General features: G+C 45.9%; 1 protein-coding gene and 1 long non-coding RNA gene across 6 annotated transcripts in view; both read right to left on the bottom strand.

Moving 5' to 3' along the window:
* EHMT1 (euchromatic histone lysine methyltransferase 1) overlaps nucleotides 1–25064 on the bottom strand; it is a 147500-nt gene that overhangs the window by 118174 nt on the left and 4262 nt on the right. The gene's annotated exons all lie outside the window — the stretch shown is intronic.
* LOC149749074 (uncharacterized) overlaps nucleotides 1–25064 on the bottom strand; it is a 48076-nt gene that overhangs the window by 19036 nt on the left and 3976 nt on the right. The window contains exon 2 of the long non-coding RNA XR_016393694.1: nucleotides 1–25064. This exon is cut by the window's left edge and continues 19036 nt beyond it. This is a non-coding gene — a long non-coding RNA (uncharacterized LOC149749074).

Here is a 25064-nt window from a genome sequence, read left to right as displayed (position 1 = left end):
CTGACGTGAGATGCGAGGAAAGGGTAGAGCCGTCAATGATTCCTTGTCAGTATTTCCACAAGGACAAAGGCACACCTGTGTAGTAATTTCGGAGAATTAACACTTTCATGATGTCCAAGAACAATCTCTCCAGGGCTCAGGTCTCTTGTTGTGGGAGTGCTTTACACTATTCCTCATATAAATTCGGCACATTATTAAACTCGTTTCATTTACTTTATCTTTTGTGTTGTTATAAATGGGTTACTGTTTTGTACATATGAAGGCTGTTGACTTTGATATGTCAATTTTATACCCAGTTCCTTTAGAGAATGATTTCACTGTCTGCATTTTAGCACTGACTCTCTTAGGTTGTCCAGGTACAGTTATCTCACTTACAAACAGTTCTACCACTTACTTCCTAATTTTTCATATCCAATAGCTCTCTTAACTGACTACATGGCTTAATCCCAACAACAAAATGTTAAAGATTCGTGGAGATGATAAGCAGCCTAACTTTGTTACTGACCTCGGCGGGAATGTCTCCAGGGTTTCCCACTAAGAGAGAGAGAGAGGGAGAGGGAGAGAAAGATAGACAGACAGACAGATAGGGAGGGAAGGATGGACGGGTAGGTTTAAGATAGACAAACAGCAAGCTTGGAAGCAGATCCCAGCCTAGTTGAACTCAGACAGCTCTTCCTGTTTGCAGCCTGTTTAGGAGACCCTGACTCAGGGGGCCCAGCCTGGGGTCCTGACCACAGAAGTGTGAGATGACAAATGTGTGTTGTTCTAAGCTGCTAAGCCTGAGGAAATTTGTTACACAGCAATAAATAATTGACATGCTATCTTTACTAGAGTAAATTTTGGTAAATTACATTTTCCTAGGACAGTCTCCATTTCATCTAGGTTTTCGTATTTATCTGCCAACAATTGTACAAAACAGTCTCTAATAATTTTGTTATCCCACAAAGTAAGAAGGTGTTCAAAGACTAATTGGAATCATGTTTAAAAGACAAAGAATCTTGGGACTTTCCTGGCGGTCCAGTGGTTAAGACTCTGTGCTCCCGGGACTTCCCTGGTGGCACAGTGGTTAAGAATCCACCTGCCAATGCAGGGGACACGAGTTCGAGCCCTGGTCTGGGAAGATCCCACATCCACAGAGCAAACTAAGCCCGTGCACCACAACTACTGAGCCCACGCTCTAGAGCCCTTGAGTCACAACTACTGAGCCCGCGTGCCACAACTACTGAAGCCTGCGCGCCTAGAGCCCGTGCTCCACAACAAGAGAAGCCACCGCAATGAGAAGCCCGTGCACCACAACGGAGAGTAGACCCCACGCGCCACAACAAGAGAAAGCCCACTCTTAGCAATGAAGGCCCAACGCAGCCAATAAAATTAATTAAATAACTAAATTAATTTAAAAAAAAATACTCTGAGCTCCCAACGCAGGGGGTCCAGGTTCAAACCCTCATCAGGGAACTAGATCCCACATGCTGCAACTAAAGATCCCACACGCCGCAACAAAGATTCTGCACGCAGCAATGGAGATCCCACATGCCACAACTAATACCCAGTGCAGCCAAATAATTTTAAAAGAAAAGACACAGAGTCTTGCTTGAAGGGCTCAATTGGCCAAATCTGGGATAATTTCAACATCAAAAAGAAAAATGATAATTAGAACATGTTTAATAAATACTCTGTAGCAATACCAAAAAAGTGTGGTACAAAGAGGGAAAGAAAGTTCTTCTTAAAGAAGACCGTCAGCCGATAAATGTGAACAAATGAGAGAACTGGTTTACTGATGAATCATGAAGAAGAAAAGAGGCAGCAACAGCCTCTTCACCAACCAAGGAAACTGCGGGGTCAACAGGATCAGGACAAACTGACCTGTGACCCCCGATGTAACAAAAAGTCCACAAGGTCACCTGTGTAGCATTCTAGCCAAAACTATTTCACCTGAATCTAACACCTGATGGTTAACAGTACTGACTAACCATCTGTTAAATTTCCTGAATTTAATCATTGTGCTGTGGCTATATGAGAAGATCCCTGTTCTCAGGAGATACACACTGAAAAACAGGGGTGAAGGGTCATGACATCTGCAACTTAACTCTCTGATGGTTCATTAAAAACAACAACAGGGGGCTTCCCTGGTGGTGCAGTGGTTGAGAATCTGCCTGCCAATGCAGGGGACATGGGTTCGAGCCCTGGTCTGGGAAGATTCCACATGCCGCAGAGCAACTAGGCCCGTGAGCCACAACTACTGAGCCTGCGCGTCTAGAGCCTGCGCTCCGCAACAAGAGAGGCCGCGACAGTGAGAGGGCGGCGCACCGCGATGAAGAGTGGCCCCCGCTCGCCGCAACTAGAGAAAGCCCTCGCACAGAAACGAAGACCCAACACAGCCAAAAATAAATAAATAAAATACTGAACACATAACTACTTTAAAAACAAACAAACAAACAAAAAACAACAACAGGGCTTCCCTGGTGGCGCAGTGGTTGGGAGTCCGCCTGCCAACGCAGGGCACACGGGTTCATGCCCCCGTCCGGGAGGATCCCACAGGTTGCAGAGCGGCTGGGCCCGTGAGCCATGGCTGCTGAGCCTGTGCTTCGCAACGGGAGAGGCCCCAACAGTGAGAGGCCCCAACAGTGAGAGGCCCGCGTACAGCAAAAAAACAAAACAACAACAGCATGTCCCAGAGGGAGAGACTCGTGATGGAGTAAATGATGAATCCAGGTGAAGGGCACATGAGTGCTCACTGAACATTCTTTGACATTCCATAAAGGTCTGAAGCTTTTCAGAATAAAAAGTTGAGAAAAAACCTTTAGCGTTACTACTCTGATGTACAATTTAATTTTTACCTTTTTAATTACCCAAGTTTACATTCAAAACTATAAGTAACTTTCTTGTTGTTAGAAGAGGTTGGGTTAAGAATGAAAGACTTCACTGTGGGAAAAGATTACCTTTGTTTTTAATCAACAGATTCAGCAGGTCAGGTCATAAAGGCTTAAAAGCTGACAACAAACAAAAAAAGAGGTCAAGTCCTATTATAAAAACTCCTACCAAAAAAAAAAAAAACACTCCTACAACTAAAGTGTCAGCATGCAAATTTCTCATTAGAGCCACATTTCTGCCAACAACCTTCAGAGACAGCCTCTAACCAACAAGCAGAAACAGTCAAGGATTCTAACTGAAGACTCCCAGGGCCAAGGCAGCGGCTGCAAGGGCCGCCTCAGAGCTTCCCAAGCACCCAGCTGGTCTAGGTTGGCACAACTCGCCAGGCCCAGAGACCCGGTTTCCCAGCACACAGCAACTACATGGGGTGAGAGCACAGTCAGGCAAAGGAAGCAGGAGACGCTGGAGCAGGCAGGGCAGGGCCAGGAGGCCGCCGGGCCTGGAGTGCAGACAGTCAGGGTAAGAGGCAGGAGAGATGGCAGGCGGCCTAGGGCCAGATGCCACACAAGGCCTTGTCAGCCCTGGTGAAGAGCATGGAAGCCACAGGAAGGCTGCCCGCAGAGCAGAAACACGATGAGGACGCCCAGGCCTCTGAGCAGAGCCCAGGCCATTGGAAAGCAGGGAGAAGAGGTGGGCTGAGACCCCAATGGCAGCCCCCATGAGGGCAGAGGATGTGCTAAAGGTGGACCCACTGCGTCCCTGAGGAACAGGTGGCACCGGCCACAGTGGGACAAGCAGAGCTCAGAGGTCAGGGAGTGCTGGCGTTTCACACTGGGCTGCAGGTGCCCACCCACCCTCCAAGCTCTCAGTCAGCACGTCCCCAACTTGGGGGCAGGCAAAGGTGCGGCTTGGGGTCAGAGACGGCTCGGCGTGAGGACACAGAACCAGGGCACCAGGACAGATCCCCAGGGCCCTTCAGTATCTACAGGTCAGGCTCAGGGCATGGGTCCTGCAAACAAGACCAAAAAGAAAGGTTCAACTGGTAGGAAAAACCAGCAGAGTGAGGTGATCTGGAGGCCAAATGAAGATAACTAATCACTCCTTTCTTCTTGAATTTGAATGTCAAATGCTGTCATGAGGGCCAATAAAAAGGAGAACTAACCAATGGATTTGGCAACACCTAGGTCAATGGTGCCCTGCTCGGAACCGCCTCGAAGGGCAGGCCTGGGAGGTCCTGGAAACAGCAAAGATGGAATGAAGTCTGAGTAACTGGGGTTTAATTTACAGAAAGGTCAAGAAGCGCGTGCGCACGAATACCCACATTTGAGAATGCGGATGCCCAAGGATGACAGGATGTTCAAGCTGAAAAGCAGCTGAGACGTCTACTGTTCCAACCCCTCAGTGCTCAAGGCCAGGGGCAATACAGGACCAAAAGCCCCCACTCCCAGCACACGCACCTGGCAGGGCTGCAGACACAGACAAGAGAGCGGCATGGCACACCAGCCCCACATTGCTCTGTTCCAGCCGCTCAGACCCACACTTGAGCCCTGACCCAGGCTAGGCGGCCGCCACCAGCCCACATCCTAACTGCCGGCTTCTGCCCAAGCCAGGGCTCCCCTCACTCCAACGGGTGCATTCCTCCCGCCTTCCACTCAGAACCCTTACTCTTTAGCCCTCTTCCTGGAGAATTAACCTGTCATTCTCCCCCTAGACTGCAGGATTCTTATCCTAGATGGGCCAAAGTCAAGACAAATTCGAAAAGTCTTCAGCCCAGGGCAACACTATCCAACGGTAACACAGTATGAGCCACAAGTATAATTCTACATTTTCCAGCAGCCATGTTAAAAAGCAGAAATAGGAGTAATTAATTTTGATATATTTTATTTAACCCAGTACACATCCAAAATGTTACCAGTTCAACATGTAACCAATTTAAAAAAAACACAAGAAACAAAAAAAAACAGTACCCCCGAAAAGCACAAAACATCTCAAAAGCCTCTGAAATCCAGTGTGCACGTCACACTTAGAGCACATCTCAGTTTGGTGTGGACAAATGTCAAATGTTCACAAACCACACAGGGCCACGGCCAGCTTGTTGGAGGTAGGTGGCAGCCACCTCTCCACTCCAGTCTGAACACGTGCAGGAGCCAACCCTTCACCAAGATTCCATCTGGATTCCTGAGCCAGAGAGCCATGGTCTCAGCCTGAGGCAGGAATGAGCACACGGGAGCCCTCCCTAAGCACCCCAACAGGAAGGCATTTCCCCTATGCTGCTCCTACACCTTCTCTCTCTTGAGAGCAATTTTAATAGCAATTGCTCTCTTTTAATAGCAATTATCAAACTGTGTAACCGTGTGTCTTTCTCAAAACTAGAACACAAGGACCTCCATAGAGACAAGGCACCACGTTTATTCTCATCTAACTCCCAATTCAAAAGCCGACACGCAGAAGGCATTAAATGTTTGTTACAGGGCTTCCCTGGTGGCGCAGTGGTTGAGAGTCCGCCTGCCGATGCAGGGGACACGGGTTCGTGCCCCGGTCTGGGAAGCTCCCACATGCCACGGAGCAGCTGGACCCGTGAGCCATGGCCGCTGAGCCTGCGCGTCCGGAGCCTGTGCTCCGCAACGGGAGAGGCCACAACAGTGAGAGGCCCGCGTACAGCAAAAAAAAAAAAAAAAAAACTGACAACTGAAAGGAAAAGAAAATTCAACAACAGTTGGCGATTCCAAAACCCTACTGTCAGTAACTGATGCAGTAACTAAAAAAAAAAAGGAGGAAGGATAAGAAGACTCAATACTATGGACCATCTCACCTGACACACCTGGACAGCAGAGTCCACATTCTGATCAATGTTCATCAAACATTCCCCAGGACAGAATATAATATGGCCATTTTAAAAAAATCTAGCAAATCTAAACAAACTGAAATTAAAGTATGTCCTCTGACCATAGTGGAATTATATATCAACAAAACAGGGAAATCCAGGAAATACCTAAACATTTAGAAATTAAACAACACAATTCTAAATAACTCATGGGTCAAAGAAATCACATGAGAAAACAGAACATATTTCGAAAAGAAAAAAAAATGAAAACACAACATATCAAAATTTATAGGAAGCATCTTGTTTTGTTTCTGTTTCTTTTTTTTTTGGCTGCATTGGGTCTTCACTGCTGTGCGTGGGCTTTCTCCAGTTGCAGCGGGCGGGGGCTACTTTTCATTGCGGTGTGCATGCTTCTCATTGCAGTGGCTTCTCTTGTTGCGGAGCACAGGCTCTAGGCTCACGGGCTTCAGTAGTTGTGGTGTGCGGGCTAAGGAGTTGTGGCTTGTGGGCTCTAGGGCGCAGGCTCAGTAGTTGTGGCACATGGGCTTAGTTGCTCCGTGGCATGTGAAATAGGATCTTCCCAGATCAGGGCTCGAACCTGTGTCCCCTGCACTGGCAGGTGGATTCTTAATCACTACACCACCAGGGAAGTCCAGTATCTTGTTTTGGTTTTCTAGGGCCGCCATAACAGACTACCATAAACTGGGTGGATTAAAACATCAGAAATTCATTGTCTCATCGTTCTGGAGGCCAGAAGTCCAAAGTCAAGGTGCCAGCTGGGCCATGCCCTCTCTGATGGCTCTAGGGGAGGCATCCTCCTTGCCTCTCCAGCCTTTGTGTTCACCAGCAATCCTTGGCATTCCTTGCCTTGTAGACACTCACTCCAATCAGATGGCCACCTTCCTCCTGGGTATCTTCACATCGTCTTCCCTCTGTGCAGGTCTATGCTCACAAGGCATTCTCTCTGATGCTGACACCAATCATACTGAATCAGGGACCCACCCTACAACCTCATCTGAACTCATTGCAATGACCCTATTTCCAAATAAGGTCACGTTCTGAGATACTGGGAAGTTAGGACTTCAATGTACCTTTCTGGGGAACATAATTCAACCTACTACACAGGAAAGAAACACTTTGAGGGAAACAGTATAGATTTAAACTCCTGTATCAGAAAAGAACTCATGCCAAGATCCTAAGCTTCCACCTTAAGAAACTAGAAAAAAGAAAACAAAACCCAAAGCAGGCAAAAGGAAGGAAAAAAAGATTAGAGTGGAAATAAATAAAATAGAGAACAGAAAAACAATAAGGAATCAACAAAATCAGAAGTTACTTCTTTGCGGGGACTACCCTGGTGGTCCAGTGGCTAAGACTCCACGCTCCCAATGCAGGGGGCCCAGGTTCAAATCCCTGGTCAGGGAACTAGATCCCACATGCCACAACTAAGAGCTTGCATGCTGCAACAAAGATCCCACATGCCACAACTAAGACCTGGTGCAGCCAAATAAATAAAAGTTACTTCTTTGCAACTTCAACATAACTCAAACCTTTGACTAGACTGACCAAGAAAGAGAGAAGACTCAAATTATTAAAGTCAGGAGGGAATGTTACTACCAACCCTCTAAAAAATAAAAAGGAAATACTATAGGAACTACTATAAGCAACTGTATGCCAAAAAAATAGATACCGTAGGAGAAATGAACAAATACCTAGAAGGATACAAAACACCAAAAATGACTCAAGAATAATTAGAAAACCTGAACACCTATAAAAAGTGAAGAGATTAAATAATCAAAAATCTTCCAACAGGGAGTTCCCTGGTGGCCTAGTGGTTAGGATTCGGGCTTTCACTACCATGGCCCAGGTTCAATCCCTGGTCAGGGAACTGAGATCCCACAAGCCGTGAGGCACAGCCAAAAAAGAAAAACATTTCCAACAAAGAAAAGCCCAGAGGACTTCTCTGGTGGAGCAGTGGTTAAGAATCTATCTGCCAAGACTGGGGACATGGGTTCAAGCCCTGGGCCGGGAAGATCCCACATGCTGCGAAGCAACTAAGCCCGTGTGCCACAACTACTGAGCCTGCGGTCTAGAGCCCGAGAGCCACAACTACTGAGCCCGCGTGCCACAACTACTGAAGCCCACACACCTAGAGCCCATGCTCCGCAACGAGAAGCCACGGTAATGAGGAGCCCACACACCACAACAAAGAGTAGCTCCTGCTCACCGCAACTAGAGGAAACCTGTGCGCAGCAATGAAGACCCAACGCAGCCAAAAATAATTAATTTTTTTTAAAAAAAAGAAAGTCTAAAAAAGAAAAGCCCAGAACCAAATGGCTTCACAGGTGAATTATACCAATTATTTAAAGAACAAACCCTTCACAAATGCAAAAAACAGAAGAGAAGAATACACTTCCCAACTCATTCTACGAAGCCAGTATTACTGACACCAAACACACGAAGACATCACACAAAAAAGAAAACTATGGGCCAATATAATACCCCTTATGAATACAGATGCAAAAGTCCTCAACAAAATACTAGTAAACCAAATGCCACAAGATGTAAAAAGGATTCACAACCATGACAAAGTGAATTTACTGCAGAAACACAGAGTTGGTGCAACATATGAAATCATGTACTATATACCATATTAAGAAAAGAAAAGAAAAAAATCGTATGATCATCTCAAAAGATGCAGAAAAAGCATTTAACAAAATCTAATACCGCTTTCTGATAAAAACACTCAACAACTTAGGAATAGAGGGAACTACCTCAAACTGATAAAGGGCATCTATGAAAACCCAAGGCTAATATCATACTTTAATAGTGAAAGACTAAATGTTTTCCCCTAAAAATAGGAATAAGACAGGGATGACTACTTTCACCACTTCTACTCAACATTTTACTAGAGGTTCTAGTTATAGTAATTAGGCAAGAAAAAGAAATAACAGGAATCCAGATTTGAAAGGAAGAAGCAAAACTAATTTGATTCCCAGACAACATGATCTAGTATACAGAAAATCCAAAAGTACCCACAAAATAACTATTAGACCTAATGAACAACCTCAGCAAGGTTGCATGATACAAGATCGATATATAAAAATCAATCAGGTTTCTATACACTAGCAGTGAACAACCTAAAAATGAAATTAAGAAAACAATTTTGTTACAAAAACATCAAAAAGGGACTTCCCTGGTGGTCCAGTGGGTAAAGACTCCGCACTCCCAATGCAGGGGGCCTGGATTCGATCTCTGGTCAGGGAACTAGATCAGGCATGCTGCAACTAAGAGTTCGCATGCTGCAACTAAGACCCGGTGCAACCAAAATAATAAATAAATATTTTTTTAAAAAAAGAAAATTAAAGACTTAAGCAAATGGAAACACATCCTGTATTCATGGATTGGAAGACTTAAGATGGAAATACCCCAAACTGATCTACATATTCAACACAATCCCTATCAAAATCCCAGAAGGCTCTTTTGCAGGTATCAACCTGTTCCTAAAATTCATAAGGAAGTACGAGAGTCCCAGATGAGCCTAAAGAGATCTTGAAAAAGAAGAACTAAGCTGGAGGACTCACACTTGCCCATTTATTTTACTTATTACATAACTACAAAAATCAAGACAAGGTGGTACCGGCAGAAGGACAGACATATAGCGCAATGGAATAGATCTGAGAATCAAGAAATAAACTCTCACATTTATGGTCAACTGATTTTCAACAAGGATGCCAAAACAATTCAATGGGGAAAGAACAGTCTTCAACAAATGGCGGTGGACCAACTGGAGAGCCACACACTAAAGAATGAAGTTGTGCTCTTACCTCATATCATACACAAAAAGCAACTCAAAACAGAGGTAAGACCTAAATACTATAAAACCCTTACAAGAAAACCAATTTCATGACATACATTAGGCAATTATATGGCACCAAAAGTATGAGCAACCAAAGGAAAAATTTTTTTAAATTGGACTTATCAAAATTAAAAACTTGTGCTTACACTCCAATAAAGGTGTAAAAAAAAAAAAAAAAAAAACTTGTACTTCCAAGGACACCATCAAAGAAAAATTAGAAAGTGAAAGACAACCACAGAATGGAAAAAAAAATGTTTTGCAAATCATATACCTAATAAGAGACTTGTGTCCAGAATACATAAAATCTCTTACAACTCAATAATAAAAAGACAACCAAATTAAAAGTGGACAAAGGATCTGAATAGACATTCCTCCAAAGAAGATATATGAATCGCTAATAAGCTCGTAAGAAGATACTCAACATCACTAATCATCATCAATGCAAAATAAAACCACAATGAGACACCACATCACACCCACTAGGATGGCTACTACCCCAAGACAGACAATAAGAAGTGTGGGCAAGGACGAGGAAAAGCTGGAACTCTCACACACTCCTGGTGGGTGTAAAACAGTCACCTGCAGAACAGTCTGATAATTACTCAATCAGTAGTTACCATACGACCCAGCAATCCCAACACTAGGTATACAGCCAAGAGAAGTGAGCAGAGGTCCACCAGACAAAAACCTGCACTCAAATATTCACAGCAGCATTATTCATAATACCCAAAAAGCAGAATCAACCCAAAAGTCCATCTACCGAAAAAGAGAAACAAAATGTGCTATATCCACACAACGGAATGTTATTTGGCCATAAAAAGGAGTATGCTGACACATCCTGCAACATGGATGCCCCTTGAAAACATTATGTTACATGAAAGAAGATGATCACAAAAGGCATTTATTGTATGATTCCATTTATATGAAACATCCAAAATAGGCAAATCCATAAAGACAGAAAGTAGATCAGTGATTGCCAAGGGCTGGGGAGAGGGAAGAATAGGGAATGACTGCTTATGGGTATGGCGTTTCTTTTCAGGGTGATAGAGATGTTCTGGAATTAGACAGTGGTGATGGCTGCAAAACTCAGGAAAAAATACTAAATAGTACACTTTAAAAATGTGACGTTTACGATATATGAATTACATCTGAAGTTTAAAAAAAAATCATATACTCCTAGACTGATACTGGCATTTGGCAATACTTATCAGTGTGAAGACATTTTCAGAGATACAGAAAACTGTGTCAAAGATCAGCATTGGGGCTTCCCTGGTGGCGCAGTGGTTGAGAGTCCGCCTGCCGATGCAGGGGACACGTGCTCGTGCCCTGGTCCGGGAGGATCCCACATGCCGCGGAGCGGCTGGGCCCGTGAGCCATGGCCACTGGGCCTGCGCATCCGGAGCCTGTGCTCCGCAACGGGAGAGGCCACAACAGTGAGAGGCCCGCGTACCGCAAAAAAAAAAAAAAAAAAAAAAGATCAGCATCAACAGATAAACATTTCCAATAGATTTTGATGACAGGGAACCAACTCTAAACCCAAATTTAAGTAAAATATCCTTCCAAAACTTCCATTCTTCTGATTAGTAGATCTGTATTACCAAGAAGGGGGAGAAAAGCAGTCAATTATATTTTTACTTTTGTCAATAAAAAATTATGAAATTATCCTTAATTTTGCTTCTTGGTGCACAAAGCCTAAAATATTTACTATCTGACCTTTGCCACCTCTGGAACAAACGACGCCTGGAGCTGACCTGAGCATGTCTGTGCCTGTTTCAACGAATGGAACCACCATCCACTCTGTTGTTCAAGTGGAACCCAGCATCTGGCCCAGGCCTGGTCGCCAGGAACCATCCTCACCCCTCCTGCCTCATCCGCCACATCAAACTGGCCACCACAGGGAAGGAGCATCACCCATCTCCTCGAGGACTGCTTCCTCCACTGCTGTTGCTCTACAATCCATTCCTTACACAGCAGCCAGAAAGACCTTCCTAACATGCACACCTGACCACGCCACTCCCATCCCTAAAGCTCTCCCACTGCCCTTAGGATAAGGACAAGAATCCCAAGCTTGGCTTCTAACCGCTGGACCAGCTACCTCAGCTGGCTCCTTGCCCCATGTTGCACTACACCCTAGGAGGATGATAAAAGAAACATCCACAAAGCACTTAAGCAAGTGGTCTCAAAACATTAATACTCATAACTGTTCACACTTCATAAGGCTTATTCACACACACCATCTCGTCTGACTCTCAAAATCACCAAGCAGGGCAGGTTAACCTTCCCTGTCGGGGCTGGGGTTGCAGTCAGCAGGACTCTCCTCCCCACCAGCAGTGGCTCTATGCTCTGCACCCCATCACAGAAACTCAGGCTTCGTCCTGGTGACTCAACTTCTCTGCATCTTCCAGAATTAGGGTGGAGGGTTGATTCTTCGCACTGACATCTATGATGTACCCTCTGTGATTTCTTCGTGACCTTAGAACGCCCCTCCACAGCACTTTCCCATGTGTGCCCGGGCAGAAGTGGCTCTAACACTCGTCAGCCATGAGGGAAAGTCACCGAACATCTAGAGAGCAAGACAATGCCTACCACATACAGGCGATGCTGAAGTTATGTCACATACGGAAGACAGCGGTTTCCTAAGGCCCCCAGTAAGCCACACCGTCACACACAAGAATCAGCTGTGAGTGTCCATACACCTGCTCTCAGCAATGGCAGACAGACTGGCCACCTGTGTTCTCGCACCACTTCCTCCACGTTCTCCGCTGTTTCGGTCTCCTTCGCTGGCTTCCCCTGGGGCCCCGTAGCGTGATCTTGGGGGCCTGGGCTCCACAGCCCTCTTCAGCACCAGGTGCAGGCCCGGCCTCTCTTCTGGACTCTGTGGACCCACCTTCTCCCTGTTCGACGATCACCTCTGAAAGTCTACCATCTCAAGAAATGACAACTGCATTCTCGAGGGTGCTCACTTCTTTCACACCCCTCCCCTTTTGCTCTTCCTTCAAACACACACTGACAGTCTGACCTATTCTTAGCACCTCAGCTGTTCCCACCCTCGCCCAAGCTCCACCGCTCACCAGCATACTTCAATGCCTTCTGGCCGTGCCCCTCCGCCCCTCCACCCGAGTCCCTCCAGAGACTGCCCACCTACCTGAAGTACAAGGCCTCACTGGGCCCGCCCTCCTCGCTCCGTCTCTCCGTCCTCCATGTCTCCCCTCGAACACGGTGCCCCAGCCTCCTCCAAAGAACAGGTGACTCGCCTCCAGCCTAAGCCTCACCTGTAAGGCTGACTGAAGGCCTGCATGATGGTAAACAAATGAACCAGGCACAGTGCTCACAGTCTACCCGCCACAGGCAAGGGGAGCGCTCTGCAAGTGGAAGGGCCCTGCTGCCCTGAGAGTGCCAAGCTACCCCATTCATCGTCTCCGTTGGAACTAACAGACGGCAGCGTTCTTGCAAAGTGGTAATAATCCTGGATATGGTACAAGAGCACAGAAGAAAGAGCAAACAGAAAAGCAATATTCCAGGAAAGAATACATGTGACAACCCACAAGGGCAATTTGTTGATTCCCTCAACACGTTCTGAAACAGTTCACACATGTTCCAGAATATCAGGATCTAAAAGTTCTGATCCTCATCTTAAAACCATGCCTAAGGGCTTCCCTGGTGGCACCGTGGTTGAGAGTCCGCCTGCCGATGCAGGGGACGCGGGTTCTGTACCCCGGTCCAGGAAGATCCCACATGCCGTGGAGCGGCTGGGCCCGTGAGCCGTGGCCGCTGAGCCTGCGCGTCCGGAGCCTGTGCTCCGCAACGGGAGAGGCCACAACAGTGAGAGGCCCGCGTACCGCAAAAAAAAAAAAAAAAAAATGCCTAAAAGTTCTGGGTCTTCCTTGGTGGTCCAGTGGTCAAGACTCCGTGCTCCCAATGCAGGGGGCCCGGGTTCGATCCCAAGGAACTAGATCCCACATGCATGCCGCAACTAAGACCCGGCACAGTCAAATAAATAAATAAATATTTTTTTAAAAAAAGTTCTACTTCCATTGTAGCACCCAAAAGAGTTTGCACTCATTGACTAATTGCTCGTAAATTAAAACAAATCAAAACAAGGCAACCCTTAAAATCAACTGAAGCAGTCAAGGCCCACCAAGTGAAGTTTCTGTCCCTTTTGAACAGTCTTATCACAATACTACCACAGAGCATTTTATTTTCACACACCAGACAGGTAATAGTCCATGGCTATCAATTCCATCCTAAGACACAAGGCCAGGTAGATGGACTGGGTCCCAATGCCCAGTCAGCCTACATCCATCCTCCCTTCAGCTGACCAGCCCTTGAAGCGTTGGTGGTGAACAGAGTAGGCCCTGCCTTCCTCTGGGCAGTGGGAGAGAGCAGGTGAGCTCTTCCCTCACTCCCGTGTCCCACTGGGTCCCCAGCACCAGAGCACAGGGACCGCCTGGGTGGGCCCACCAGCATCCACCACACTCCCAGGGAAGGGGAGCCCCTCGCACCACTGACTGGAGGCAGCCTCAGTCCTGGCCCTCAAGGACCTCAGAGACCCTGGTTCTCTGCCCAGCAAACATATGAATTCTTTCAGGTCCTGCCCAAACGGGACCGCCCAGCAAAGTCCTCGTTCACCCCAGCATCCAGCACCTCTGGACAGCAGGATGATGCACACGATCCCTGCTGCTGACCCTTCTGGAACACCCGCCAGGCTGCTCCACCCTGGGGTGCTGGTGCGCACAGGTAGTGCCACAGAGATCTGAACCAGGAAGCGGAGGCCGCCCCAAATCTCAGTTCAACATGCTGAGTGTTGACTGACAAAACCCAAAGCAAGGACCGCACACCTGCAGGAGAGAAGTCTGAACCTGAGACCAGGGAGGAGTCGGTCTATACGGCGGCACAAACAGAACAGGAGGGCAGAGTGGCCACGAGGGTGGCATCATCCTCACAAAGGACTTTCCGACCAGGTCTCTGCACACACCCCGGGGGCACTGCCGTCCTAGGTCCCCACACACGGAGAGTGAAGGCCGAGCACCCGAGGCAGTGCGACGGTGTCTCTACGGTCACAGCGGTGTCCATCGCCAGGCTGGGGTCCTTGAGAGCGAGACCCGGGCCATCTTCCTACAGCAGGCGCTCAGCAGAAGCTTCTCTGTCCCAGAAGGGAGGAGGGAGAGGGGACAGAGGCAGGAAGGAGCCTGGAGCCCACCCGTTTCCTTCACACATACAAATTTTATAGAGCAAAATTATATGACCTGAAACAACAGAAACTAGAAACATAAAGCGTAAGGATGAAGGATAAACCTGTATCTCGACCACAAGAAGTACCAGGCACTGCTTTGCACAATGATCAAATAGTTCACAGCAGACAGGCCAAAACACGGAGACAGAAACTCAACGAGAGAAAAGACAAAGAAGGAGTAGGGGTTACACGCTTCCCGCAGAGCTGCCTCAAATGTCCCAGGACCACGCTGTGCAAGGGAAACCCAGCGAAGCCCAGCACCTGCGGGCGACCTGCCTGTCCCACACGCTGGGTGGCACGCATGCACACACAGGACGGACTGTGCCTCCCCGTTTCGTCCCGGTTTGCAGCTAAGACAGTTTATGGGTAGGAAACCTGAATTTACATGCTTCTCTGACCTTCAAAGAGGTTTTACTGTTTTGCTATCCTTTGGTCTGAACTTCACACTGCCTGGCTAAAAGCACAGGCAGAACACCACATCGCCTCCTTTTCCTCCTCTGTGAAATGGAGAAAGTGGGACGGTAACCCTATCTGATAGGGTGGTTGTTGGGATTAAGTGAAAAACCCCACATAAGTCACTTAGTACTTACCTCGTAACACACACTAGAAAAAAATCACTAGACATTATCATGATTATTGACCTGCAAGAGCCTTTTTAAAAAGGTAAAAGTGCATCCACGTGAATAAATGGACCCTTGCAGGGGCCAATGGCAGGGTCCACCCGACCAGACAGGACTCATTTCCAGAAAACAGCAACTCCATTCACTGACGGCACTTGAGACGGGCTCCCAAGCTGCCCCCCGTTCAGTGTGTCCCCCAAGCAAAAGTCCAGTGCTGAAAATTCCCACACCCCAGCCCCACACTTTAAACTGTCTCACAACAAAGCACCCCGGCTGCAAGAGCAGGGGTTCCGCCAGTGCTGCGCACTCTGCCTCCTCACCCCAGCCCTACCTGCCCCGCCAGCCCCCCTCCTGGAGGCACCCCAATGCCCGGTGTGCTTCTCCCATGGCTCTCTCTCTGCCAGTGCATCCTTCAACCCGAACACTGTGCCATGCACATCGCAGGATACCAAACAACGTGTGTGAAAGAAAAGACTGGAGGAGGAGGAGGAGGGCACGATCATCTAAATACCTGCTCTGAGCCAGGCACCTGGCGTGTGTTGTCACCACGAGCCCACGGGACAGCGAGAGGACTACAGGGAGCTGCAAGATGTGCCAAAGGTCAAGGTGAGGCTGGCAGGTGAATGCTGACTGTCTGGCAAACAGTCCACAGTCTCAACACGACACCTGGTCTCACGTCTACAGCAAACAACCATGACGACGTCCAGGTGTGGGCTGTGAGACACACCATCCACCTTCCCCTTCCCCACTGTATCCCATTACATGTGCAGGGAAAACAGCCTGCACAGGGGGACTGAACACACAGCTTCAACCCTAAAGAAAACACCACCAGACTTCAACTATTTAGTGACCTTCTACCTGTTATCAAGGCTGACAGCAGGGACTTCCCTGGTGGTCCAGTGGGTAAGACTCCGCCTACTAATGCAGGGAGCACAGGTTCGATCCCTGGTTGGGGAACTAGATCCTGCATGCCACAACTATGAGTCCGCATGCCGCAACTAAGGAGTCCATATGCTGCAACTAAGGTGCAACGCAGCCTAAACAAATAAATAAGAACATTCCTTGTTTAAAAAAAAATGCTGACAACAGAAGATAGTAAGGACTTACTACAGAAAAAGTCTATTCTAGAGCCTCACATCTGTGGTTTTTTCTCATTTATGGCAAAAGCAACACTGAAGTACAGTGGATAAAGGATGGTCTTTTTAACAGATGATGCTGGTTTAAGCGCACATCCATATGAAAGAAGATGAATCCTGACCCCTACACCTCATGTTTTACACACAAAAAACGATCCCAGAAACGGCAAACTATACCCAAAAGAAACAGAAGAAATAATAAAGATTGGAGTGGAAATTTAAAACTAGAGAATAGAAAAACAGAGACTGGGAATTCCCTGGCGGTCCAGTGGTTAGGACTCTGCGCTTCCACTACACGGGGCACAGGTTCAGTCCCTGGTCGGGGAACTAAGATCCCGTATGCTGTGCAGCACGGCAGCTCCCCACCACAACCTAAAAAAAGAAAGAATAAAGACAAACAGAAACTGTCAACAAAACCAAAAGTTGATTCTTTGAAGAGATAACAAAATTGACAAAACTCTAGCTAAACTGACTAACGAAAAAAAAAAAAGACATTGAAAGAAGGTAAAGCAGACCTAAACAGATGAAAACACACCCTCTGTTCATGGACTGTTGGACTAAGTATAATTATGAGGATATTGCTCCCCAAAGCGAATCACAAAATCAAGGCAATCCCTATCAAAACCCTCAAAGGCTTTCTGCAGCTATGGACAAGCTAATCCTAAAATTCACATGGAACTGCAAGGGACCCAGAAGAGCAAGAACAAAGCTGGTAAACCCACTTCCCAAGCTACAGTATTCAAGATCGCATGCGACGGACACAAGGACAGACATATAAACCAATGTACTAGAACTGAGAGTCCAGAAACGAGTCCTGACATTTATGGTCAATTGATTTGCAACACAGGTGTCCAGACAAGCCAGTGGGGGAAAGAACAGCCTTTCAACCAGTGGTTCTAGGACAACTAGATCTCCACTTGCGAAGAATAAAGTTGGACCCCCTACCTCAGACCATACACAAATTTAAGTCAAAATGGATCACAGCCCAAAATATAAGAGTTAAAACTATAAAACTCAGGGCTTCCCTGGTGGTGCAGTGGTTGAGAGTCCGCCTGCCGATGCAGGGGATGCGGGTTCATGCCCCGGTCCGGGAAGATCCCACATGCCGCGGAGCGGCTGGGCCCGTGAGCCATGGCCGCTGAGCCTGCGCGTCCAGAGCCTGTGCTCCGCAATGGGAGAGGCCACAACAGTGAGAGGTCCGCGTACCGCAAAAAAAAAAAAACTATAAAACTCAGAGGAAAACACAGTGGTAACTTCATAGCAATGGATTTGGCAAGGGAGTGTTAGATATGACACCAAAAACACAAAGAAGAAAACAGATAAACTGTACTTCATCAAAATTAAAAACATTTGGCGCTTCAAAGAACAATATCAAGAAAGTGAAAGGACAACCTACAGAATGGGAAAAAATATTTCCTAATCATATATCGATAAGGGATTTGTATCTACAATCTTCAATATACAAAAAATGTTTACAACTTACCACGGAAACAACCCAACTGAAATGGGCAAAGGATTTCTATAGACATTTCTGTAAAGAAGATACACAAATGGCCAATAAGCACATAAAAAATGCTCAACATCATTAGTCATTAGGGGAAATCCATATCAAGAGCACAATGAGATATCACACCACATCCAACAGAATGGCTATAATCTAAAAGACAGTTAATAACAAGTGTTGGCAAGAATGTGGAGAAACTGGAATCCTCATACACTGCTGATAGGAATGTAAAATGCTAAAGCTGCTAAGGAAAACAGTTTGGCAGTTCTTTACCACAGAGTTAACACATGCCCAGCAAAGCTACTCCTAGGTACACACCCAAGAGAAATGAAAACGTATGTCTATACAAACACTGTTCATGAATGTTCATAGCAGTATTAGTCATCATAGCCAAAAAAAGGGAGCAACTGATAAATGTATAAATAAAACACAGTACATTCATACAATGGAATATCATTCACCCGCATAAAGGAATAAAATACACCCCTAGCAGGGAAAGAAAAAAAACAAGTTTACGTAGGCACACCCCAAAAGTGTCTAAACAAAATAATCAAAAAGCATACTGGTGGGCTTCCCTGGTGGCGCGGTGGTTGAGAGTCCGCCTGCCGATGCAGGGGACACGGGTTCGTGCCCTGGTCCGGGAGGATCCCACATGCCGCTGAGCGGCTGGGCCCGTGAGCCATGACCGCTAAGCCTGCACGTCCGGAGCCTGTGCTCCGCAACGGGAGAGGCCACAACAGTGAGAAGCCTGTGTACCGCAAAAAAAAAAAAAAGCATACTGGTGCTTAACATCAACAGTCATCAGGAAAATGCAAATTAAACCACAATAAGACACACCTACCAGAATGGCTAAAAAGAAAAAGACAAACAATATCAAGTGTTAGCAAGGATTTAGAGCAACTGGCGCTTCCTTACACTTGTACTTTAGTACAACCACCTTGGATACGTATGCACATTCCATGACTCAACACCCCCACTCCTAGGCACATACCCACAGAAACATGCACCTATGTTCACCAAAAGACACATATAAGAATGTTCACATCACCTTATCTGAATACCCCAAAACTTGAAACAACTCAAACGTCCATGCATAGTACAATGAATAATGAAACTGTGCTATATCCAGACAATGGAATATTATACAGTAATGAGAATGAACAAACTACCACAGTACACAGCAACGCAGATGAATCCTAGAGACAAAATGTTGATCAAAAGAAGGCAAACGTAAGTACACACTGCATGATGTCCTTTATACAAAGTTCAGAATCAGGCAAAATGAGTCAAGGTAACAGAAGTCAGGATAGCAGTGACCTTTGGGCAAGTACACGGCAGACTGCAAGGGGCCCAGGGGGGGCTTCTGTGGTTCTGGTAATGTTCCCTGTTTGATCTAGGGTCTAGAGACATATATGACACTAGACACATAATGTGTGCATGTTTCTGTATGTATGTCATATATTAATACAATTTCCAAAAAAATAGTCTTCATGCTTTGGTTACATGTCTTATTGCTATTGAATCTGGTAAAGATATGGTGACAGATACTACAGATCCATAATGACAGATTCGAGCAGACCATTTCTACAAGAGAAGGAAACAGAAGGGCAGACTGAGCCAGAGGTGGGGGAACTCCTGACCATTCACTGGCCCATATGACAACTGGCACTTTGTTTCACCCTAGTGTTCAAGGAGTTCACAGAACACAGGCAAACAGCAAGGACGAGGAAGTAACCAAGACTCTCTAAGCCTAAATGCCAGCCTTGGAATCTGATGGACAGGAGAGGACCTAGACGCCAAGGAGAGAAATCATCTTAACAACCAGCGTACAAACAATTTTCAACCTACACAGGACAGAGAGCTCTCTGGCCTTTCTTAGGCTAGCATTTATTAGGAGGCTACTGGGTGTCAGTCCCTCTATCAATAGTATCAAGAATCTATACCTCCTGCCCATATGAGTTGTACTTCATGTCACTAAACAGTTTTTCTTTGTATAAGTATTCCAGCTAACGAATAAAGACTTCCATTTTGCAACCCCTAATGAGTTAACGATTCTGAGCAATGAATACCGATGACTGTTAATATCACAAAGCAAGATTTACTGTGCCTGATAAAAAACTTAATACCAGTTACGACATATTCTTGCTAAAATTTTTTAAAAGACAAACCTATTATACATCTGATGGAGCCCCCAGCCCAGAGCTGTCTAACGGAAAGATAATGTGAGCCACGTATGTAATTTTTAATTTTCTAGTAACCACATTTAAAACAGGAATTAGACAGACTTTCCTGGCGGTCCAGTGGTTAAGACTCCACCTTCTAATGCAGGGGGCACACGTGTGATCCCTACTTGGGAAACTATGATCCCACATGCCATGCCGTGTTGCCAAAAAAAAAAGAAAAATTAGAAACACAAATTACTTTTAATAAATGTTATTTAACCTAATACATCCAAAATATATATTTCAACATGCAAACAATATTTTTTAAAGTATTAACATGATATTCACATTCTCTCTTTCACACTAAGTCTTGCAAATTCTGCATGTATTCTGCACTTACAGCACATCTCAATTCACACTAACCACATCTGGACTGCTGACGAGCCACATGTAGCGAGTGGACATCACACTGGAAAGCAGCAGCTCTAGATCTTAAATATCAATGGCAGGAAGTAGAGGACAAAGGAACATGTTAAACAACATGGTAAGAATGTCATCAGCGAAATCAAGGTTATGGGAAACTTTGGGACACATAAACCATTATCTTCAAAACTTAATTACGGGCTGGGCTTCCCTGGTGGCGCAGTGGTTCACAGTCCGCCTGCCGATGCAGGGGACGCGGGTTCGTGCCCCGGTCCGGGAAGATCCCACATGCCGCGGAGTGGCTGGGCCCATGAGCCATGGCCGCTGGGCCTGCGCGTCCGGAGCCTGTGCTCCGCAACGGGAGAGGCCACAACAGTGAGAGACCCGCGTACCGCAAAAAAAAAAAAAAAAAAAACTTAATTACGGGGACTTCCCTAGTGGCACAGTGGTTAAAAATCCACCTGCCAATGCAGGGGACACAGGTTCGAGCCCTGGCCCGAGAAAATCCCACGTGCCGCGGAGCAACTAAGCCCTCGCACAACTACTGAGCCTGCGCTCTAGAGCCTGTGAGCCACAACTACTGAAGCCCGTGCACCTAGAGAGCCCGTGCTCTGCAACAAGAGAAGCCACAGCAATGAGAAGCCCATGCACTGCAACAAAGAGTAGCGCCCGCTCGCCGCAACTACAGAAAGCCTGCGGGCAGCAACGAAGATCAAACACAGCCAAAAAAATTAATTAATTTAAAAAACTTAATTGCAGGACTTCCCTGGTGGTCCAGTGCATAAGACTCACCACTCCCAATGCAGGGGGCCCAGGTTCGATCCCTGGTCGGGGAACTAGATCCTGCATGCCTCAACTAAAAAGTCCACATGCCACAACGAAGATCCCTCATGCCACAATTAAGACCTGGTGCAGCCAAATAAATAAATATTTTTTTAAAAAAAACTTAATTGCAAGAGAAAAATAAAGACGTGGAAATCAATATACTGAGAATTAAGAGATACCTATCAAGGGCAATGAATAGACCATATTTTGAAATGAAATGAAAAATCTGAACAGTGACTGAATATTTATTGACTGAAATATCCATATTAACTGAAATACAGATGAAATATATCTAAGAACTGCTTCAAAATATTTGAGGATGGATTGGGGAGTGGCCATGAGGAGACAAACTGTTGACATCGGGGGACAGGAACATGGGGCTCATTCTACCAAATGTACTTCTGAGTAGGTATGAAAAAGTTCCGCAGTAAAAATTCTGAAATATCTACATATGCATTTGTCTGTATACGCTCAATAATTATAATACCGGTAGCCTGCCAAAAGAAGAATTGAGTGGTTAGAGGACAAAGAGGCAGATGTTTCCCTTTATAATTTTATACTTTTTGAATTTTGAACCATGTAACTAACTCATCTACTCAAGATAAATTTAAACACATATGCCTTGACTCAATCCACCACAGGGCCCAAGCCTACTCAGTGGTCTCCCTGCTTCCATCATCTTTTTAAAATGTGAATCCCTAAAATAATCCCTTGCTGACTGTCTATACTGCTCAGGAGACCATCAACTTGTTACCACAGCGACAAGGCCCTCAATGACCCAACCCCACCTGTCTAGCTTCAGCTCGTGTCCCTTCTGACCCATAATTCCACCGTGTACCAAAGGCTTCAGTGTCACAACCCATAACCAAGGAAGCTGGGGCATCTATAAAACAAACACCACGTGGCTACTGAAAATGTTAAAAGACACAGAAGCACGTGAGATGATCCATGAAAGAAGAGTGCAGACAGCACGCACTCACTGATTACAGCCGATTTTAAGTACAAACGTGCATACTCAGGTCAGAAACAAACAGATGACAAATATTTGGCATTCTTAGCTTTCTAGGTTTCAATTTTCTAAATTTTCTAAAATGCCTGATTTCTTTTTGAAAGGTACAACTGTGCCCTGCACTTCCATTTCACGTCTTATCTCCTTTAGGACCTGGACTAACTTATTTTCCTCAAGCGGCCTTTCGCAACACAAGTCTGCCTGCAGCAATTAGCGCAACAGCACGGGCCTTTTCTTGTTTACTTTGAACTGATTCCATCTCAGTTCCCGCTTGGTAATATTTGCTCTATCACACTCTTTAAATTTTGTGAAATCAGAGACCAATCTCATAAACTTGCATATCCTCTTACACAGTATCTAGAATAGCACCTCATAAAGAGAAGGGGCTCAACAGTGCTTATAGACCGCTTGGAAAGAGCATTTTAAATATACTCTGATCAGAACTTACAAACCTATTAAAAGTGGGATGCAGAAAGCAGTCCAAAAACTTTTCCAAAGTAAAATATCAACTGACAGTGACGTTAAGGGGAAAGTGACTTCTGACGTCTTATCTGGGAAGACACCACTTCAAAGGAAATGCCACCTTTGAAGAGTTAAAGGAACCACTTCAGGGACTTCCCTGGTGGTCCACTGGTTAAGACTCCATGCTCCTGATGCAGGGGGCCTGGGTTCAATCCCTAGTCGGGGAACTAGATCCCACATGCCGCAACTAAAAGAGCCCACATGCTGCAACGAAGATCACACATGCTACAACTGAGACCCGGCGCAGCCAAATAAATAAATAAATACTTTTTTTAAAAAAAAGAACCACTTCATCTTTTGTGTTTTAAAATCCAAAACCACTGAAGACTTTTTTGTTTTTGTTTTGTTTTAATAAATGAAAATACTAGAAGTTAAATAAAAGTGGGACAGTAAGTGGGAGAACTTCTCAACTCTGGAACTCATGCCCTTTGTACCACCCTGCGGTAGGCCAAAATAACTGGTCTCCAATCACCATTCCCTATGTGATTCGCTGAGCAAGCAATGTAAACTGAAACCAAACTGCCCACCTACCGTAAGATAACGGCATCCATCAAACGTGCTAAGTCCCATGAAATAGCAAATAACATAAAGTTCCTAAAGGGAAGAGCCCAAAATATGGTTCCCATAAGCTAAATTATCTTCAAAGACAAACTCAGTAAAATGTGGTCAAACATACAAAACCGTTTTGTGATATGGCAGTAAGCGGGGGCTCTAGTCCCCATTGCGGCACGGACCACGTGTGGGATCTCCAACAACTAAGCTACCCACAGATGTCCTTTTGGGCATCAGGGCTGAGGTACGTTTACTGCCCTTGCTAACCTCTGTTATGACTCCAGAACCTTCCCTGGTTATGATCCAGAACCACATACTACATAGTAAGATCTGAGATGGGCAGCCCTTTCCACAGGATAGCTGTGCTTTTAGGGTGGGTGAAAATCTGCTTCTCAAGATTTATAGCAAATGCTTCTGATTTCTGGATGCAGAAAAGACTTTCCACTCCCTTCTCTTATCAAAAGATCAACAAAAGACAAGAACAGGAAAGAGAAACAGGCACTCCACCTAGGAAACATTTCAAACCCCTACACAAAACATGAATAGGAAGACGGAGGCTGGAGGAAACCTCGATCACTCCACAGAGCAGAGGAAGGGGAAACCTAACAAGGTAGTCACTGCTGAGGACCAGGCTGACTGGCCCCACAGAACCATGAAAAGTCTCTAAAGCCGGAGGTGATGCCTGAAGCTGAAAAGAGATGTGGTGTAAAACTCCAAGTAAGGAATGTTGGACCCTCAGGTCCCCGGGCCCCTCCTGCACACTCAGACAAGCACTATTCTATAGCCACAAGCCACCAGAATATACCACACTTGGGGAGAGCAGCACAAAGAAAGACAGGAGTAGGCACCTCACTGAAAGCAAGGGAATTAGGCAAAGGCTACCCAGTGAACCCTGGGAAGACCCTCTCCTTCCCCCTGCCCTTTAACCTAGCTCCAACATCCATCCCACAAGGCAGAGACTGAAGGCTCCCTTTCCAAGGAAACCGAACCAGAGGACAGTAACATTTGGAGGGGAGCCACTAAAAAAAAAAAACATTAGTCATGACCCTCCAGTGAAAGCAACAACAAGTCCCCCAATACACTCAGCTTCCCATTTTTAGTACTTTATTCATAAAGATGAATAAACAGCCAAGGATCACCAGACATTGGAAGAAGGGTTTCCAGCACGAATGAAAGAGACCAAAAGATACAACAGCAAAGAGGAATGCATAGGGAACAGAAAAAGTGCAGGAAACAAAACTTAATTTTATTTTTTTAATTTTTTAAAAATTTAACTGTAATTTTAAAAATTTAACTGAAATTAAGAGATAAGCAAAGATACTGTATACATAAAACAAGAAAAGGAGGCATTTAAAAAGGAACAACAAAAAAAAAAGGAACAAAGAGGGCTTCCCTGGTGGTGCAGTGGTTGAGAGTCCGCCTGCCGTTGCAGGGGGCGCGGGTTCGTGCCCCAGTCCGGGAAGATCCCACATGCCGCGGAGCACCTGGGCCCGTGAGACATGGCCGCTGAGCCTGCGCGTCCGGAGC

Source organism: Delphinapterus leucas, chromosome 6, assembly GCF_059928025.1.
Source record: "Delphinapterus leucas isolate spDelLeu-1000000601 "Yukka" chromosome 6, BTC_Dleu_Yukka2, whole genome shotgun sequence".
NCBI lineage: Eukaryota > Metazoa > Chordata > Mammalia > Artiodactyla > Monodontidae > Delphinapterus > Delphinapterus leucas.
Note: the sequence above shows the minus strand (reverse complement) of the source record. Positions and strands in the feature narration are given on the sequence as shown.